A 22,611-nucleotide genomic window follows, 5' to 3' on the forward strand; every position below is an offset into this window, starting at 1 on the left:
AGAATTATAACTTAAATAACATTGCAAAATGTGACTTTCATAAGAATATAAGTATAAGTATAAATTTTAGATTTATTTGTACATTATATATATGATTATTGTAAACTTATGAAAGAAGTGATTCTAGAGAGCAACATAAATGACGAAAGATATATTGTATGGAAAATTTCACATGAACCCAGTAAAATTCTTGAGTATAGCAAATATGCTCCAATTATTTTTACTTGTTATATTATTTCCTTGTTATATTATTGCACCACTAAGCAGCAATGCTTAGCGCGATGGATTTGTTTCCTCGAGCAGGTACTGAAGTTAAAGGCCAGCGAATACCAAACAGAGATTTTGGAGTTCTGATCTGCAGAGTATTCAAGATTGTCACCTCCCCAGCAATGCATGTAGATAGGGCCCATATAGATCATATTATGTATTTTGTACATTATAATTAGTTATTATTTGTAATGTAAACTATGAATTGTATGTTGAAATATAGAATATGGAACTGTAATTAATTTGTAGATCATGTAAATTATGAATTTATGTAATCAGTCTGTAAATCATGTAAATTAATGAAACTTGAGAACTTATATATATATAAATTGTGCATGAATGGAAATGCATGGAAATGAATATGAAATTGAGATATATGAATGAGATGTGAATAATGAGAATAATTGATGAGATTTTTATTGTAAAATATTATTGAAATTTTCAAACAAGTGAATAGTAAAACATGTCAAATGATAATAAAATAGGGGAAACTCCATTAGTTTCTCCGTTGAAAAATAATCGATATTAAATATAACGAGAACAAAATTTTTAAAGAAATAAAGTAAGGTAAGTTAGGGTGCTCCAGCACCGAATGCAGCACGTCTTGCTTGGCTACACTGTAGTCGAGTAAGGGGTGTTACAGTAAGCTACAAATTACAGTACCGACTTGAGACTATTGTATAGAGCTACGTATTTCTGATAGTAAATCAAGATAAGAATAAAATTTTAAAACTAAGATTAGTAAGACAGATTAAAGAGGAAGTAAAGTATTATAATACACAAAAACATGAAAAGACAAAGAGATAGTTGTTCCTCGATTATTTACACTGAGTAAATTTTGAGGACAAAATTTTTATTTAGAGGGGAAGAGTTGTAACATCCTCCCTGTACGTAGTCTGTACATTCTGTTGCTCCGGTGACCTAATATCTGTCCGGAAAAGTCAGGATGTTTAGAACTACACTTCGGTGATAGTGAATAGACATATAATGATGAAATAAATAAAAAGAAAATACAAGAAAAATTAAAGAAAAATAAAAGAGAGAAAATAAAACAAGGTTAAATGAGTCGGCACAGTAGCGATGGGTGACTGCACCGGGAAGTTACGGCGAAGGCAATTGCCAACCCCAGGATCGTGGGGAACCCTCGAAATTAAATTTTGGGACATAATTAAAGGTTTATTGAAATGTAATTGACGCTAGAAATATCAAAGAAAAATTAATAATTTAGTATAAAGAAAAAAGAAAAATTGAGAAACAGACAAAAATCGGTGTTACCTAAAAATCGAAAATACAACCCGCAGAAGGGCATTTTGGTTATTTGACACCTAGAGTTGCCTTTTGACCTCAATGTCTATTAAAAATAAATGATATTACATGTCACACCGTACCCCTCTGTAAGGCATAACATGATCCCGTAGTATACCTAATGAATTACCAATTTCGTCTACTGATAACCCATTAAATACACTACAAGGGATTTTAAAACTTTTCTTACTTCTTTTTATAGTGGTGAGCACTATTTACAGGTGTTAAAAACCTTTTTGAACTGAAGTGAAACAGCTAACACATTTGGACTATTAATAATTTCTGTAAAAATTTTGGCAGAGTGCCATCTGTATTTTGGACAAAACAGTTCTTCAAAAACCTGTAAAAAGCACTTCAATATTTTTCTCAATCTCAAACTCCAACATAATTCAACACAATATGTTTTTTAACTCAAATCCACAATAATTTTTCAAAGACTGAGATAAAAGAAATACAGTACAAATTTTTCAAGCCAAAATACTCATAATTTACTTTACAACTTCAATGTACAATTTTAATTTACAACTGCTCAAAACCAAGAATAATATATACATACAGTGAACATACATTACAGTACAAAATACAAAATTTGGTATACTCAATATACCCGATGATCTCTCAATGTAGTACTAACAGCCTAGTCTGCTGCCCTGTCAGTCTGTCTACCTGCCACAGCAATGAAAAGCTATCGTTGAGTAAAATTTACTTAGTGGTGCACAATAACCATTTGAAATGCGATATATAAATCTTTTATTGACAATTCACAAATCAAATGATTCACAATTCCATTTCATAATTTACAAAATTCATCTAACACAAATTTGATCAAATAACTGAGTAACACAGTTTTGCCAATCAATAACACAATTTGATCAAATAACTGAATAATATCGTTTTGCAAATCAATAACACAATTTGATCAAATAACTGAATAATATCGTTTTGCAAATCAATAACACAATTCGATCAAATAACTGAATAATATCGTTTTGCAAATCAATAACACAATTCGATCAAATAACTGAATAATATCGTTTTGCAAATCAATAACACAATTTGATTAAATAACTGAATAATACAATGTTGCCAATCGATAACATAATTTAGGCCATGAAACAATTTTTCCACACATGCCGTGTTGTACACCACGACAAGACACACCCACCCCAATAATCGAAATCAATGAGGGAGGAAGCTAGCTGAATAATGAGTACTCATCCACACTCACCTCAGACTGACAAGTCAAAGAGGGAGGAACATAATCACACTCACCCCAGACTGATAAGTCAAAGAGGGAGGAATATATCACACTCACTCCATAAATGGAGGAGGAACATAGTAACAGTGTCATGCCAAGTGTGAATCAAAACAATTTCAAATCACAATATTTCATACAAACCATAAATCACATTTTATCTCAAAGTTTCCATTTGCAAAGTTGGCAACACAATAAGTTCCAAATAATATTCCCAAAACCAAAGCAATCAAAAATTATTCATAACTCATTTCTCCAAATAAATTTGCTAGTAAAAGCAGTGACTATAAAAGTATTGTGCACGGACACAATTTAAAACTATATTGTTCAATTAAATTTTTAAGTAGAAAATGAGAAGTCAAAATTATTGTGCACAAACACAATTTAAAACAATAACATACAAATAATCATAATTTATTTAAATTGAAAAATTCAAAAGAAATAACTATTGTGCACAAACCTCTGATAACTGTCTCTTGGCTCTAACTCAGTGTTTCCTTCCCTTTCCCTGAGTCGTTGCTAACTGAAAACACAATCTGAAGTGTTTCAGTACTCATTTAAATTGTCTCTAACGATAATGCTTGATAATTAATTCACTAAATTCATTTATTCGCTTAGTCAACCTACTATGTCGACCCTTGGTACATTCTAGGTAATTTAGGTTTTAATGTCATTAATATGTCACATTCGATAGTCTTTTAGGGTTGGTATATGTTACCAAACTCATTTCCATGTATATTGCATTTTCTTGCAATTTGCTGGATTCCGGGATACTAGTTTGACCTAGCCGGACGACCTAGTTCCCTCGGTTTTTGGGTTTCGGTCAAAACCAAAAACTTGTAGATCTATGTCTTATGGAATGCGGGGCAAAATTTCAGGTCATTCTGAGTTATGTAGACCAAGTTATGGTCATTTTACTATTCCTGATCAAATTGCACTAAAATTGGTCACTTTAGGTCATTTTAGGTCATTTTAGGTTCGGCCAGTTTTTGGACCCGAACTTGTGCAAGCTGTTTGACTTGCTTATGGTCATTTCTGGGCTTTGGTGTCTTCATAAGACTTGTAGATATGGGTCTTAACTATTCATGGTTAAAATTTCAGGTCAATTGGACCTGTTTTGAGTGAGTTATGGCCTAAACATTAACTGCTGCCCAAATGGTCAGTTTTCAGGCCTCAATTGCACTTAATCCGGATTTGGTCATTTTTCAAGCTACCTTGCAAGCAGAATTTTGGCAAGCTTCCTTCATGAAAGTTGGCACATTTTGTGCCTAGTTTCACCTCCAATTGGTCTCATACCAATTGGAGCCACACACTTAAAGTTATAAGCCTAAAATACAAACTGCCTTATTGCAATTCTTGCATACATATCAAACATCACTTTTAACACTCACCAAACTTAACATTCAAACTAATTCTGGTTGTACCATGACCTAAACATAATTCACAACACATTATAGGTCATTTTGGCAGCTTACAATTACATTCAATGTGCACCAACAAGTGCAGAATTTGCCCAACTCAATTTACAACAATTTAACTCCATAACCAAGCTCATTCACATGTCCAACCTTCACACCACTATACATACATTCAAACTGCCATAACAACCAACACATTTTAACATCATTATTCCATAAACCAAGCATGAATTCCAGCATTCTTCAAGAGTTAACAAACTGCCACAATGGTACACTTGCATTCCATTACTTTCCAAGCTTTAAATCTCATTTTACATTTACATATACTAAGTATACATTACCCAAACAATTTCCTACACAATATACATTTAATCAATTATTTGATTCACCATTTACAAGCACAAATAAACTGCCTTCAAGGTCCTTCCATGGCTGCCAAAAGTGTACATTCCCATTCAATATCAAAACTCAAAAATTTCTCCATAAATCAAACACCCATAACATTCCTACTAACTTTAATGGAGCAATAACCCAAAAATACAAACTTACCACTTTGGAAATTCTTCAAAACTCCTCCAAAACTTGGTCTTCTTGCTGCCTATCTACTGCCCATTGTGTAAGGATCACTTTTAATGGAGAGACTTACAAGAAATTATGGCTTGAAAGTGAAGATTGGAGTTCATGCATGGAGCTTGGAAGCTTTGGCCATGGAGTTCTTCTTGGGAGCAAATCGGCTGCTGTTTGGGAAGGTTGAAGAAGATGACAATCTGTCCAAAAATGAGGATGTAGTGGTCCACTTAGGTGAGTTAGTGGAGCACCATGGGTGATTAAATATTTATTTAATCTTAAATTCCCAATTTCTCACATTAAGCTCCCAATTTTTGCTATTTACTTTAGGTACCACCAATTTAATTTTTCATGACATTTTCCAAGTGTAATATCATGTATTTTTAATGGACATTTAAGTCAAAAGACAACTCGGGATGTCAAATGACCACAATGCCCATGTTCGGGTTGCATTCCCGATTTTTCGGTAATACCGGGTTTTGTCCGTTTTTCGATTTCTCACTTTTCTTTGTACTAATGATTTAATTTTTCTTTAATATTTCTTATGATATTTATACTTCAATAGGTGTCTCTTTAAGTCTTAAAAATATTTTCTAGTGTTCCCCGCGGTCCAGGGCTAGTCAACGGTCCACGCCGTGACTTCCCGGTGCGGTCACCCATCGCTAGGGTTCTCGGCTCGCTTAACTTAGTTGCATTTGTAACACCCTAGGCAAATCCCACATCGACAAAACACGGGAGAGATGCTGGGTTTATAAGATGGAGGTTCCTAAACCCCTATTGACGCGTTTTAAAACCGTGAGGGCTTCGGCCCAGAGCGGACAATATCACTAGTGGGCCGGGCCATTACATTTGTTCAAATGTAATGGCCCGGCCCACTAGTGATATTGTCCGCTCTGGGCCGAAGCCCTCACGGTTTTAAAACGCGTCAATAGGGGTTACGAACTATCAACTTATGAACCCAGCATCTCTCCCGTGTTTTGTCGATGTGGGATTTGCCTAGGGTGTTACAATCCACCCCCCTTATGGGACTCAGCGTCCTCGCTGAGGTTTGCCCCACCATCGTTCAAGGTTGCATGCGGAGCGGCTCTGATACCACAAATGTAATGGCCCGGCCTACTAGTGATATTGTCCGCTCTGGGCCCAAGCCCCTCACGGTTTTAAAACGCGTCAATAGGGGTTACGAACTATCAACTTATGAACCCAGCATCTCTCCCGTGTTTTGTCGATGTGGGATTTGCCTAGGGTGTTACAGCATTTCTTTACTATTATTTTTCCTTTATTTTTCTTGTATTTTCTTTTCTCATATTTCATTATTTAATGTATCCTCACTCATATTGAAGTGTAGTTCTAGGCATCCTAGCTGTCCGGACAACACTGGTCACCGGAACAGTAGAACGCATTACCGAACATAGGGGTGTTACAATTCTCCCCCCCCTAAAATAAATTTCGTCCACGAAATTTTACCCAATAGTCATCTTACAATAGTCATACATTTATTTTTTTCCTTTTTATACGATCGTATAATCTTCTTTTCCTTAAATTTGTATAAGACTTTTAACAATCTAATACAACGTTTAATTTGTTTGTATATCACCAATCTTCTCTTACTATTATCCTGTCTAATATTTTGATTCATGTTCCTTCTTGAATGACCCTTGAGGTCATGTTAGAATCATTTATCTAGTCATTGGTCCTCTGACCATTCTAGTCCATAGTCTTCCTCACATTCGTAACATTTCTTTGTTATATTTGAACCAACTGTTCGAATTTTTACTTCCATAACTCTTTTTATCTGTCAATATTCTATGACTTACTTTCTTTTGTATTGAACTATAACCTTTCGATATTCTAACCTTTGAGTTTTAGATCCCTAAGTAGGATTTTCAAACTTATTTCTAACAATTAAATTCTGTCCTAGCATAACTATGCCAAAACAGATGCCGTTGGTAACTATTCTTATCTAGGTGTACTATCGGGTAGTACGTAGCTCTACATAATAATCTCAAGTCAGTACTGTAATCTGCAGCTTACAGTATAAACATCAAGAACATTGCATAGTTACTACTATACATCCCAATAGATCAAATTTTCCTATCTTTTATCCTTTTCGAATTCACTAATATCCCGAACTTATTATGATTACAATATCCATTAACAATTACTAACAGTGACATCTTTGCCCTCATCTAGAGCAATTCCATTATTGCATCTTACTTTTATGTCCTCTTACCTTACATTAAGTAGGCTCGCCAATTAGCTTTATAATTTATGGTGTGTTAGAAAATACTTTTCGCCAATAAACTCTTTCAAAACTAATTTCACTTATTATCACAATCCTTATTTTAAAGGGCTAATCACTAATGCATCAAAATTTATTCCCCTGTAAAGGAATAATAATAGAACATATAGTTCTAACACTAACATAAAAGTATGCAAACTTCAGGTCAAACAATACATATATATATCTTAGTTACTATTTGAGAAAGTACCAGCAATAATATTAAAAGTCTAAGTCTCTTCTCTCTGCCGTATAGCGTATACTCCAGTTGGAGCATCACCCTGTTCTGGCTGATTCACAGTACTCTGACTTCTAGGTGTACTACCCCTACCTCTACCTTTGCCTCTACTAACTGATGGTGAACTCTTTGGGGCAGAAACTTGGGTTGATCCCTTTGGTGTAGTAAATGATCCAGAACGACCTGGATTTACACAATCCTTAGCAAAATGACCAGTCTCTCCACAGTTAAAACATGCTCCTACGGCTCTATAACATACCCCACTATGTGGTTTACCACAAGTTTCACAAAGTCGATCTGACAGCGCAATCCTGGGTTTCTGTTGAGTTTGCTGATCGGATCGAGGTGGTTTATGTCCAGAAGATCTATCTCTATCGGACTTCTTACTATCTCTGTTGTATCCCCCAAAGTTTTTCCTCTTTCCAGTAAGACCACTAAAACTCTGTTCTACTGACTTTCCCTCTTTTTCTGTCTTCTCTGATTTCTTTTTCTCAGAAGCTGCTTCAGATTCAATTCTTTCTAATTCTAGTGCTTGAGAAATAAGTTCAGAGAAGTTGTTATGTTTGAATCCGACCACTTGCAATCTGATACTAGGCTTCAAGCCGGTTTCAAACCTCTTACATCTTTCCCTACTGGTAGAAAGTAGACTTACTGCATAATGGCTCAGGCGAAAAAATTCCCTTTCATATTCAGCCACCGATCTACTCCCCTGTTTCAGACTTAGGAACTCTTGCAGTTTCTGATCTACATAAGCATCAGGGACATATTTTTGTCTGAATTCCCTGAGAAAGTCACCCCAGGTTAGCACTGCAGGTTATACCAAACTGTGGGGAATGGTTTTCCACCAGTCATAAGCATCCCCCTGTAGCAAAGATACTAAGTATTCAAATCTGAGCTCCTCTGTGCAGTGCAGTTTCTTGAATACCCTATCCATCCTTTCTAACCACTGTTCTGCCTCTAGAGGATCTACTGTCCCCTTGAACTCTGTAGCCCCATATTTCATCAATTTGTCATATTGTCTAGCAGAAGACTGTGGTTATACCACTGGTGTCTGTATTGGGGCTTGAGTAGGCATGTTACCAGCCATCTGTTGGAACATTACAGTCATCTGTGGCGAGCGAAGCGAGGAACTACTCTGATCTTGCGAGTGGTCTTTGTTGAACCACTGACATTATGTAGGGCTGGGGCATCCCCTTGCACCTCAGCCTCTATAGATTGATCGACTGAACGATCACCCTCTTCCATAGTCAATGCGAGGATCTTAGACCTCCTAAACAAATAACATAAGGAGATTTCCTCCCGTTAGTGCATATTTATAATGTAATGTACTGTATGTATCAGACAATGATATTAAGCAGTTGTACTATGAAGAAAGAATATTCAAGTAACATGTGAAAACATAATTTAAAAAACTAGCTCTGATATCACTAAAACATGTCACACCCTACCCCTTTGTAAGGCATAACATGATCCCGTAGTATACCTAATGAATTACCAACTTCGTCTACTAATAACCCATTAAATACACTACAAGGGATTTTAAAACTTTTCTTACTTCTTTTTATAGTGGTGAGCACTATTTACAGGTGTTAAAAACCTTTTTGAACTGAAGTGAAACAGCTAACACATTTGGACTATTAATAATTTCTGTAAAAATTTTGGCAGAGTGCCATCTGTATTTTGGACAAAACAGTTCTTCAAAAACCTGTAAAAAGCACTTCAATATTTTTCTCAATCTCAAACTCCAACATACTTCAACACAATATGTTTTTCAACTCAAATCCACAATAATTTTCAAAGACTGAGATAAAAGAAATACAGTACAAATTTTTCAAGCCAAAATACTCATAATTTACTTTACAACTTTAATGTACAATTTTAATTTACAACTGCTCAAAACCAAGAACAATATATACATACAGTGAACATACATTACAGTACAAAATATAAAATGTGGTATACTCAATATACCCGATGATCTCTCAATGTAGTACTAGTAGCCTAGTCTGCTGCCCTGTCTGTCTGTCTACCTGCGACAGCAATGAAAAGCTATCGCTGAGTAAAATTTACTTAGTGGTGCACAATAACCATTTGAAATGCGATATATAAATCTTTTATTGACAGTTCACAAATCAAATGATTCACAATTCCATTTCACAATTTACAAAATTCATCTAACACAAATTTGATCAAATAACTGAGTAACACAGTTTTGCCAATCAATAACACAATTTGATCAAATAACTAAATAATATCATTTTACAAATCAATAACACAATTCGATCAAATAACTGAATAATATCGTTTTGCAAATCAATAACACAATTCGATCAAATAACTGAATAATATCGTTTTGCAAATCAATAACACAATTCGATCAAATAACTGAATAATACAATGTTGCCAATCAATAACACAATTTGATCAAATAACTGAATAATATCATTTTGCAAATCAATAACACAATTCGATCAAATAACTGAATAATATCGTTTTGCAAATCAATAACACAATTCAATCAAATAACTGAATAATATCGTTTTGCAAATCAATAACACAATTCGATCAAATAACTGAATAATACAATGTTGCCAATCGATAACATAATTTAGGCCATGACACAATTTTTCCACACATGCCATGTTGTACACCACGACAAGACTCACTCACCCCAATAATCGAAATCAATGAGGGAGGAAGCTAGTTGAATAATGAGTACTCATCCACACTCACCTCAGACTGACAAGTCAATGAGGGAGGAACATAATCACACTCACCCCAGACTGATAAGTCAAAAAGGGAGGAATATATCACACTCACTCCATAAATGGAGGAGGAACATAGTAACAGTGTCATGCCAAGTGTGAATCAAAACAATTTCAAATCACAATATTTCATACAAACCATAAATCACATTTTATCTCAAAGTTTCCATTTGTAAAGTTGGCAACACAATAAGTTCCAAATAATATTCCCAAAACCAAAGCAATCAAAAATTATTCATAACTCATTTCTCCAAATAAATTTGCTAGTAAAAGCAGTGACTATAAAAGTATTGTGCACGGACACAATTTAAAACTATATTGTTCAATTAAATTTTTAAGTAGAAAATGAGAAGTCAAAATTATTTTGCACAAACACAATTTAAAACAATAACATACAAATAATCATAATTTATTTCAATTGAAAAATTCAAAAGAAATAACTATTGCGCACAAACCTCTGATAATTGTCTCTTGGCTCTAACTCAGTGTTTCCTTCCCTTTCCCTGAGTCGTTGCTAACTGAAAACACAATCTGAAGTGTTTCAGTACTCATTTAAATTGTCTCTAATGATAATGCTTGATAATTAAATCACTGAATTCATTTATTTGCTTAGTCAACCTACTATGTCGACCCTTGGTACATTCTAGGTAATTTAGGTTTTAATGTCATTAATATGTCACATTCGATAGTCTTTTAGGGTTGGTATATGTTACCAAACTCATTTCCATGTATATTGCATTTTCTTGCAATTTCTTGGATTCCGGGATACTGGTTTGACTTAGCCGAACGACCTAGTTCCCTCAGTTTTCGGGTTTCGGTCAAAACTACAAACTTGTAGATCTATGTCTTATGGAATGCGAGGCAAAATTTCAGGTCATTCTGAGTTATGTAGACCAAGTTATGATCATTTTACTATTGCTGGTCAAATTGCACTAAAATTGGTCACTTTAGGTCATTTTAGGTCATTTTAGGTTCGGCCAGTTTTTGGACCCGAACTTGTGCAAGCTGTTTGACTTGCTTATGGTCATTTCTGGGCTTTGGTGTCTTCATAAAACTTGTAGATATGGGTCTTAACTATTTATGGTTAAACGTTCAGGTCAATTGGACCTGTTTTGAGTGAGTTATGGCCTAAACATTAACTGTTGCCCAAATGGTCAGTTTTCAAGCCTCAATTGCACTTAATCCGGATTTGGTCATTTTTCAAGCTACCTTGCAAGTAGAATTTTGGAAAGCTTCCTTCATGAAAGTTGGCACATTTTGTGCCTAGTTTCACCTCCAATTGGTCTCATACCAATTGGAGCCACACACTTAAAGTTATAAGCCTAAAATACAAACTGCCTTATTGCAATTCTTGCATACATATCAAACATCACTTTTAACACTCACCAAACTTAACATTCAAACTAATTCTGGTTGTACCATGATCTAAACATAATTCACAACACATTATAGGTCATTTTGGCAGCTTACAATTACATTCAATGTGCACCAATAAGTGCAGAATTTGCTCAACTCAATTTACAACAATTTAACTCCATAACCAAGCTCATTCACATGTCCAACCTTCACACCACTATAAATACATTCAAACTGCCATAACAACCAACACATTTTAACATCATTATTCCATAAACCAAGCATGAATTCCAGCATTCTTCAAAAGTTAACAAACTGTCACAATGGTACACTTACATTCCATTACTTTCCAAGCTTTAAATCTCATTTTACATTTACATATACTAAGTATACATTACCCAAACAATTTTCTACACAATATACATTTAATCAATCATTTGATTCACCTTTTACAAGCACAAATAAACTGCCTTCAAGGTCCTTCCATGGCTACCAAAAGTGTACATTCCCATTCAATATCAAAACTCAAAAATTTCTCCATAAATCAAACACCCATAACATTCCTACTAACTTTAATGGAGCAATAACCCAAAAATACAAACTTACCACTTTGGAAATTCTTCAAAACTCCTCCAAAACTTGGTCTTCTTGCTGCCTATCTACTGCCCATTGTGTAAGGATCACTTTTAATGGAGAGACTTACAAGAAATTATGGCTTGAAAGTGAAGATTGGAGTTCATGCATGGAGCTTGGAAGCTTTGGCCATGGAGTTCTTCTTGGGAGCAAATCGGCTGTTATTTGGGAAGGTTGAAGAAGATGACAATCTGTCCAAAAATGAGGATGTAGTGGTCCACTTAGGTGAGTTAGTGGAGCACCATGGGTGATTAAATATTTATTTAATCTTAAATTCCCAATTTCTCACATTAAGCTCCCAATTTTTGCTATTTACTTTAGGTACCACCAATTTAATTTTTCATGATATTTTCCAAGTTTAATATCATGTATTTTTAATGGAAATTTAAGTCAAAAGACAACTCGGGGTGTCAAATGACCACAATGCCCCTGTTCGGGTTGCATTCCTGATTTTTCGGTAATACCGGGTTTTGTCCGTTTTTCGATTTCTCACTTTTCTTTGTACTAATGATTTAATTTTTCTTTAATATTTCTTATGATATTTATACTTCAATAGGTGTCTCTTTAAGTCTTAAAAATATTTTCCAGGGTTCCCCGCGGTCCAGGGCTAGTCAACGGTCCACGCCGTGACTTCCCGGTGCGGTCACCCATCGCTAGGGTTCTCGGCTCGCTTAACTTAGTTGCATTTCTTTATTATTATTTTTCCTTTATTTTTCTTGTATTTTCTTTTCTTGTATTTCATTATTTAATGTATCCTCACTCATATCGAAGTGTAGTTCTAGGCATCCTAGCTGTCCGGACAACACTGGTCACTGGAACAGTAGAACGCATTACCGAACATAGGGGTGTTACATTACACTTTGAAAATATCATGAAAAATTAAAATGAGGTACATTATATGAATAGTAAAAGAAATGAGGCATAAAATATAAATTGTGAAACTTTGAATAATTAAACAATAAAAGTAACTTAAGTGCTCCACTAACTCACGATTTAGGACACATATATGGGACTTTGGGACAGCAGATCCCACTAACTTCATCTTCTTCTTCTTCATTCTTCTTCTTGCCGAAATGGAGCTCCCAAACCAAACTTCCATGGATCAACCCATCATCAAGCCATGATTCTGTCACACCCTACTCCTCGTAAGATGTAACATGCTCCCGTAGTACACCTAATGAATTATCGTACTTCGCCTACTGGTAACCCATTAAATATACTACAAGGGATTTTAAAACAATTTTCGTTCATTTTTGAATTGGTGGGTAAATTTTTTTTTTTTTCAGATTTTAAAAACCTTTATTTAAAGTCCAAACATAAATTAAATTTTTAGATATTTAAAATCTCTGCAATTTTTATAAAAATTTCGACAGAGTGCGTCTGTATTTTGAGAAAACAGTTCTTTAAAACCTGAAAATAAAGACACTCCCAATATATTTCTCAATCACAACTTTATTAATCAATTTCATTTCACAAATCAGCAAAAGCAACTCAATACATAGTTTAAATTAAATCAAACATTGAAACCTCTCATTAAGGTAACAAAATTAATATTTACATTCATGGGATCATTAAAAATTTAGTAGTGCAAAACTTTATAAATACATAAAATCTCAAGATAACCTTATAATAATTTCTATTTCATTACAATCCAAAAATATATTACAAAAGAGTTGGTACAACTGCTCAAAGTAAATTTCATACATACAATTACAGAATTACATCAAAATCTAAAGTACAATGGTATATCTATGATATACCCGAAGATAGTCTCACTATGCCTTTTAGTAATCTTGCTCAGCTGCTTTATATTTTCTTTCACCAACATTTCATGTTTAACCTAACTAAACACCATCAAACTCTAGGGTACCATGGCTGCTGAAATTTTCTACTCATCATGTATGCAAGATTATTTTCATTTTCTTCACAATTTCCATGCATCTAAACTAAATTTCAAGTAGTACTTAAAGATTTAAAACCAATTTATGCATACCTTGATTTATGGATTCTCTAATTCTCCAAGTCTCCTTCTTTTCTTCTTCTTTTTGTTACTAATCACTCCACCAAGGTCTAAAATCAAACTTTAATGTTGGTGGTTAGGGTTTTTATGGTGAGAAAGGGAGGAGAAATCAAGCTTCTAAGGGTTAAAAATGGTGGAATTGTGAGAGAATTAGAGAGAAAGAGAGAGTGGCGGAAATCCATGAGAAAGAAGACCAAAAAATAAATTTCTTTATTTTGTTATTTTATGTGTATTTATCCCAAATTGACTTAGTCAAATTAAGTAAATAATTGATAATTATTTATTGAGTCATACATGATGTCATTTTTCTTTATTTTCTTTTCTTTTCTTTTTCCTTTCCTTTTCCTCACTTCTTTAATTTAATTCTATATTCCAAAATTTTCATTTCTTCGATTTTATTGGACAGTTAGGTCAGGAATCAGCTTTAGGGTCGAATTGACCAAATTGCCCCTCGCCGGTTCAACCCGATTTGCAAATAATTCAATATTTCTTCTGGCTCCCTGACCTAATTATTTGACTGGCTTAACAATTCTTTTTTGTGATTTTCTCTTTTCCACTGTGTTCGCAATAGTTCTAAGGACCGCGGAGTCACATTTTGCGGTTCGAAATTTGAGTTTAAATTGACTTCGCAATCCTTCCCGAGAAGGTCACCCATCGCTATGACTCTCGGCTCATTTAACTTCTTATGTTCTGTTTTTCTTATTTATACTTAACTAATTGACAATTACTAATTATTTGTGTTCAGGGCTTAACTAGGTGTCTTAGGCATGGTTCTAATTCTCTTAATTGTCCGGACCGATACCGGTCACCGGAACAGTAACATATACCAGACTATGCAAATAGGGGTATTACGATTCTCCCCCCCTTAAAATAATTTCATCCTCGAAATTTTACCTGGTATCAGTCTCTGAACAGTTGTGGGTGCTGTCTCCTCATGTCCTATTCACGCTCCTAAGTAGCTTCCTGGCCTGAATGATGATTCCCTAGCACTCTAACCAATACTATTTACTCATCGATTGCTCACCTCGTGTGCCAAGTTTCTTATGAGCTTCTGTCATAAGTTAGATTCCAATTCATTTCAATTTTAGAGGTAAGCAAATCTGTGTGCTAGTGGATCCACTCTTTCTAGGACCTCGTATGATCCTATAGGTGAGAACTTAGTTTTACTCTTTTGTCTCTTGATCATTTGATGCAACCTTCAGTTTAGTTTAGAATATTTTAGTCTTTTCTTGTTGTTGTTTTAGCAATTATTTTCCTTTGTAGTCTTTTTTTTTTTTAAATGACCTTGTTGGTCATATATGAATTGCTTATCTCTTTCTTGGCCATAGGTCCATAACCATTATCTTACTATCTCCATTTATGACCAAGGCCTATGTGCCATTTTGCACTATCTTGTTTGCTTTTGTTTAACTTATTTCCTTCTTGATAAAATAGTTTGGGATATCATTACGCATCTTAAGATAGGTTGTTTGCCCTGGTGGCAATTCCTCATCTAGTGTTTTTCTCATTTCTTACTGTTCTATTTGTTTTTTCCATAGCTTAACTTTAATTATTTTATTCCTCAATCTTATCTTCTTCCTTAACTTAACTGTCGAGTCATGATTTAGCACCTCTTATCATCCCTAATAAATCCACTATACTTCAATATTACTTTGATTTGGTCCTCTAACCATTTCTAGTCAATACTTTAACTAATATTCATAACGTTTCTTTATTACATTCGCACTAACTATTCTAATTTTTACTTCCACAACTCTTTTATCTATCAATATTCTATAGCTTATTTTCCACTGGTTTATGATCATTACCCTTTTTTCTTTTAACCATAAACAATTCTTTAATCTTAAGAAGATAGTCTACCGTACTCTCCTGTTTCCCATGCTATTCAAAAGTTTCGCTTGAATTCTAATCTAATCCTTATGATCTGTACAATAAAATTGTGTTCTTCCTAAAGAATACCTGGCCAATTAGTTCCTACCAAATTACTGTTATCAGTAAAATATCATTTCTTAACTGTTTTATAAGTTACAATTGTCATCCATAGCATCCTGTCTCTTCTAGGGGAACAAAATTATATTTTGTGTCTTAGTGCTACATAAATAGAATATTGTTCCTTACTAAACTTTGAGCAAAAGATCCATTGCAATACCAGAACAACTATAAACCCCATATCGGAGACTGGATGACTTAGCCCTATAAGTGTTATTTTTAATTTTTTACCATACTAAAATCTCTAGTCCCATAACAATTCTTGATGTACTGTAATTTATGCTAGGGTAACAGAGTCTTTAACTCTCACTACCTTGCAAGCATGATCTTTTGATATTCTAATTATAGAGTTTTAAATCCCAAATTAGGATTTTCAAACTCAGTTCTAGTAATAAAACTCTATTCTGGTATATTTGTACTAGAGCAAAAGTTATTTATAACTATTCTTATCCTTATGTACTATTGGGTAGTACGTAGCTCTACATAATATGTAACACCCCTTACCCGTCTACAGAATAGCCGAGCAAGGCATGTTACACGGCGTGCCGGAGCACCTAGTCTATGAATATCACATTTTCTAAACTCAATTTGATTTTAAGAAGTGTTTATGTGTTATTTATAGCATATTGGTTCTATTTTCACACTTTAATAAAGTCAGTGTTTTAAGACTGGTAATAAAAATTTGGCAAGGTGCCATCTATATTTCGGACAAACTGTCCTTCCAAACCTGTTGAAAACAGTTTAATATGACAATATCAAAATCTCAAATATTTCACAGTCTCTATTTCTCAATAAAGTCTATAGATTTTTACAGTCATTAAACAGTTCCATAATACAGTCCATAATAATTTAAATATATATAGAAAATCTCCATGTTATTTAATATGTACAAAATATTACAAACTTTAGAGCTTTCATAACATTATAAAATACAGGGCTGAATTTCAAATATACAATAAAAGTACAAAATACAAGATATCCTAAGTCCTACCATGTATGCAATGCAATGCAGTGCAGATGACTCTGGACTCCTGTGCAGATCTGATGTCTCACCCGGTCGTAGGCCTGCTGGGCTCCCTAGCTGTGTTTCCAATACCTACGCATTACAAAAGCAACGCGCTAAGCAATTTTGCTTAGTGGTACCAAATATAAAGAAATATACACTAAAATAAAGTAAATAAAGTATTTACAAATTTTTAGTGGTACTGTATGTCAGTAGACTGGATTTAGGTATTTGAATTTAATAGTACTTGAATTACTGCCCGTGTAGCCTATATACTGACCAGACTGGATAAACGGATATACTGGCACTGGGTACCTAGTACCTCGGGCCGTCACACCATCGGTCACAAAGTGTCTCCCGGTGTGCAAATAGCGTGGCTAAAAAGCCATATTGTCAATCTGGCGATAAGCCAAAAATAAATACACAATATGTATAGCCGCAGGCTATTAAAGTCACAGTGCAGCATAATAAGCCGTAAAAATGCAGTATGGCATGAAGCCATTTACAAAACAGCTGTCAGAATCCTATTGGCATGCCAACCTATCCATACTAGTCAACTAGGCAAACTAGGGCACATTATAAATTAATTGTTTAATTCTTCAATCTTTGGAGTTTACTAACTATTGTATAATTCACAAGTCAATGCATATGTTGACCTTTTTAGGTAATATGGACAAGTTGTTTCTAGCATCAATATGTCACAATTTATATCTCAATATGCTGCCAATAAAGTGCAATTTACCATTTTTACAAGTTGGCATTCATTGCCAAAATGCTTCAAGCATCATTGTATACAAAATGTCAAATTCTCAATTTTTGTGTGCTAGATTTGTCTAGCTTATAGTCCTATTTCCCTTGGTTTTTAGCTTCTGGTCAAAGAAGCAAAATTGTAGCTCTATGTCTTATTGCACGTGGGGCAAAATTTCAGGTCTTTCTAAGTTGTGTAGACCAAGATATGGTCAATTTGCTAAAGCTGGACAGATTGCACTTTTAGTGCACAATTTGGTCAGTTTTTAGGTCACTTTTGGTTCGGCAGTTTTTGTGCCCGAACTTGTGCAAGCCATTTGACTTGGTTCTGGTCATTTCTCGGCTTTGGTCTCTTAATAAGACTTGTAGATATAGGTCTTAGCTATTCATGGTCAAAATTTCAGGTCAATTGGACCTGTTTTGAGTGAGTTATGGCCTAGACACTTACTGCTGCCCAAATGGTCAGTTTTCAGGCCTCAAATGCACTAATCCGGATTTGGTCACTTTTTAAGGTCAGTTTCTAGGTAGAATTTTGGCAACCTTTCTACATGAAAGTTGGCCTATTTGGTGTCTAGTTTCACCCCATATTGGCCTCATACCAATTGGGTTCATAGTTTGGCACTTATGGCCTCATTTAGGTGCTGTCTTCAATACACAACCTGCACAAAGCTCATACACTCCCAATTTAATGTTCCTTCTCCTCCTCATTACTACAATATTCAATCAACAACACTTCTATACATATATTGTACACAATTTCAGCAACAATTCTGGGCAGAATGTTCAAGTGCTCAATGCACACAATTCATCATTAAGTTCAACATTCACTTCCACCAACATTCAACATACTTCAATGTTAATATTACATATATACTTCAACATATTCATACTTCAATATCACTTACACTTACTGCCCACAAATTGACATTAACATATATCATTAATAAACATATATTCACACATAAATTCATGCTATTAGGGGCTGCCAAACATGGCAGTTTGCTCAAGGCTTCAAGGTTCCATTTCACACCTTTAATCTAAACACTACATGTACATACTTGTGCACAAACTTACTACAACTTTCATTTGGACAATTCAACCTTCATTTTCATTCATTAGAAGTAAGAATAACTCAAGCTCAATAAGGGTTCATGGCTGCCAAAAATAGACAAATTCATTTCTCACTATTTCTTTCATTTCTCTTCACCAAAACACTCACCTCAACCTAAACATAAGCTTTACCAAAGCAAGGGAGAGGTTTTGGACACTTACCACTTTTGGAGCTTTTTAAAACTTCACCAAATCTCTTCCTTTTTGTTCTCTATAATCTGCCCAAGAGGTGTGGACCAAGTTTAATGAAAGAATTTAAGTGGAAACATGGCGTGAAGGTGCTTGCATGAGAGGTTAGGAAGCTTGGCCATAGTGTTTTCATGGTGGTCCATTTCGGCTGGAGAAGATGATGCAGAAAACTGAAGTGTTTAGTGGACATACACTTGTCCTTTAGGTGTTTAAATACCCCTTAGTGCTTCACTCTGTCACACCCTACCCCTCTGTAAGGCATAACATGATCCCATAGTATACCTAATGAATTACCAACTTCGCCTACTGATAACCCATTAAATACGCTACAAGGGATTTTCAATGACTTTTCTTACTTCTTTTACAGTGGTGAGCACTATTTATAGGTTTTAAAAACCTTTTTGAACTGAGGTGAATTAACTAACACATTTAGACTATTAGTAATTTCTGTAAAAAAATTTTGGCAGAGTGCCCTCTGTAATTTGGATAAAACAGTTCTTCAAAAACCTGTAAAAAGCACTTCAATATTTTTCTCAATCTCAAACTCTAGCATAATTCAACACAAATCCACAATAATTTTTCAAAGACTGAGATACAAGAAATATAATACAATTTTTACAAGTCCAAATAACTCATAATTTATTTTACAACTTTAATGTACAATTTTAATTTACAACTGCTCAAAACCAAGAACACTATATACATACAGTGAACATACATTACAATATAAAATGCAGAATATGGTATACTCAATATACCCGATGATTTCTCGCTGAATGTACTAGCAGCCTAGTCTGCTGCCCTGTCAGTCTGTCTACCTACGACAGCAATGAAAAGCTATCGCTGAGTAAAATTTACTCAGTGGTGCACAATAACAATTTGAAATGCGATATATAAATCTTTTATTGACAGTTCATAAATCAAATGATTCACAATTCCATTTCACAATTTACAAAATTCACCTAACACAAATTTGATCAAGTAATTGAATAATACCGTTTTGCAAATCAATAACACAATTCGATCAAATAACTGAATAATACAATGTTGCCAATCGATAACATAATTTAGGCCATGACACAATTTTTCCGCACATGCCGTGTTGTACACCACGATATGACACACTCACCCCAATAATCGAAATCAATGAGGGAGGAAGCTAGCTGAATAATGAGTACTCATCCACACTCACCTCAGACTGGGAAGTCAAAGAGGGAGGAACATAATCACACTCACCCCAGACTGATAAGTCAAAGAGGGAGGAATATATCACACTCACCCCATAAATGGAGGAGGAACATAGTAACATTGTCATGCCAAGTGTGAATCAAAACAATTTCAAATCATAATATTTCATACAAACCATAAATCACATTTTATCTCAAAATTTCTATTTGCAAAGTTGGCAACACAATAATTTCCAAATAATATTCCCAAAACCAAAGCAATCAAAAATTATTCATAACTCATTTCTCCAAATAAATTTGCTAGTAAAAGCAGTGAATATAAAAGTATTGTGCACGGACACAATTTAAAACTATAATGTTCAATTAAATTTTTAAGTAGAAAATGAGAAATCAAAATTATTGTGCACAAACATAATTTAAAACAATGACATACAAATAATCATAATTTATTTCAATTGAAAAATTCAAAAGAAATAAATATTGTGCACAAACACAATTTAAAATAATAACATAGAAATAATCATAATTTATTTCAATTGAAAAATTCAAAAGAAATACTTATTATGCACAAACCTCTGATGACTGTCTCTTGGCTCTGACTCAGTGTTTCCTTCCCCTCCCTGAGTCTTTGCTAACTGAGAAACACAATTTAAAGTGTTTCAGTACTCATTTAAACTGTCTCTAACGATAATGCTTGATAATTAATTCACTGAATTCATTTATTCGCTTAGTCAACCTACTATGTCGACCCTTGGTACATTCTAGGTAATTTAGGTTTTAATGTCATTAATATGTCACATTCGATAGTCTTTTAGGGTTGGTACATGTTACCAAATTCATTTCCGTGTATACTGCATTTTCTTGCGATTTGCTGGATTCCGGGATACTAGTTTGACCTAGCCAGAAGACCTAGTTTCCTCGGTTTTCAGATTTCGGTCAAAACTACAAACTTGTAGATATATGTCTTATGGAACGCGGGGCAAAATTTCAGGTCATTCTGAGTCATGTAGACCAAGTTATGGTCATTTTACTATTGCTGGTCAAATTGCATCAAAATTGGTCATTTTAAGCCATTTTAGGCCATTTTAGGTTTGGCCAGTTTTTGGACCCGAACTTGTGCAAGCTTTTTGACTTGCTTATGGTCATTTCTGGGCTTTGGTGTCTTCATAAGACTTGTAGATATAGGTCTTAACTATTCATGGTCAAAATTTCAGGTCAATTGGACCTGTTTTGAGTGAGGTATGGCCTAAATACTAACTGCTGCCCAAATGGTCAATTTTCAGGCCTTATTTGCACTTAATCCGGATTTGGTCATTTTTCAAGCTACCTTGCAAGCAGAATTTTGGCAAGCTTTCTTCATGAAAGTTGGCACATTTTGTGCCTAGTTTCACCTCCAATTGGTCTCATACCAATTGGAGCCACACACTTAAAGTTATAGGCCTAAAACTCAAACTGCCTTATTGCATTTCTTTCATACACATCAAGGATCACTTTTAACACTCACCAAACTCAACATTCAAGCCAATTCTGGTTGTACCATAACCTAAGCATAATTCACAACATATTATAGGTCATTTTGGCAGCTTACAATCACATTCAACATACACCATAAAGTGCAGAATTTGTCAAACTCATTTACAACAATTTAGTCACCTATTCATGCTCAATTACATGTCCAACTTCACACCATCACACACATACCCAAGCTGCCATAATAACCGACACAATTCAACATTAATATTCCATAATCCAAACAAGAAATAACATCCTTATGGTTCACCAAACCAGGCTGCCATTTCATGTATTACATTCCCATAATTTCCAAGCATTCAAATTTCAATACACATTCACATATACTAAGTACACATCACCCAAATAATTTCCTACACAATATACATTTAATCAACCCTTTAATCTACCATTTACAAGCAAGAATAAACTGCCCTTAAGGAGTTTCCATGGCTGCCAAAAATAAAAATCTACCTTAGAACATCAAACTCCAAAATTCTTTCCACAATTCAAGTACCCATAACATCCACACAATCTTTAATGAAGCAAGCATCAAAAACACCTACTTACCACTTTGGAAACTCTTCAAAACTTCACCAAAACTTGGTCTTCTTGCTGCCTATCTACTGCCCATGTGGTGTAGAACAGTTTTTGTGAAGGAAGCTAGTGAAAAATATGGCTAAATCATGGTTGCATGGAGCTTGGCCATGGATGGCCATGGTGGTTCTTCAATGGAGGCTCACGGCTGAATTTTTGAGGTTGAAGAAGAAAATGA

Source organism: Hevea brasiliensis, chromosome 17 (genome assembly GCF_030052815.1).
Source record: "Hevea brasiliensis isolate MT/VB/25A 57/8 chromosome 17, ASM3005281v1, whole genome shotgun sequence".
NCBI classification, from domain to species: domain Eukaryota; kingdom Viridiplantae; phylum Streptophyta; class Magnoliopsida; order Malpighiales; family Euphorbiaceae; genus Hevea; species Hevea brasiliensis.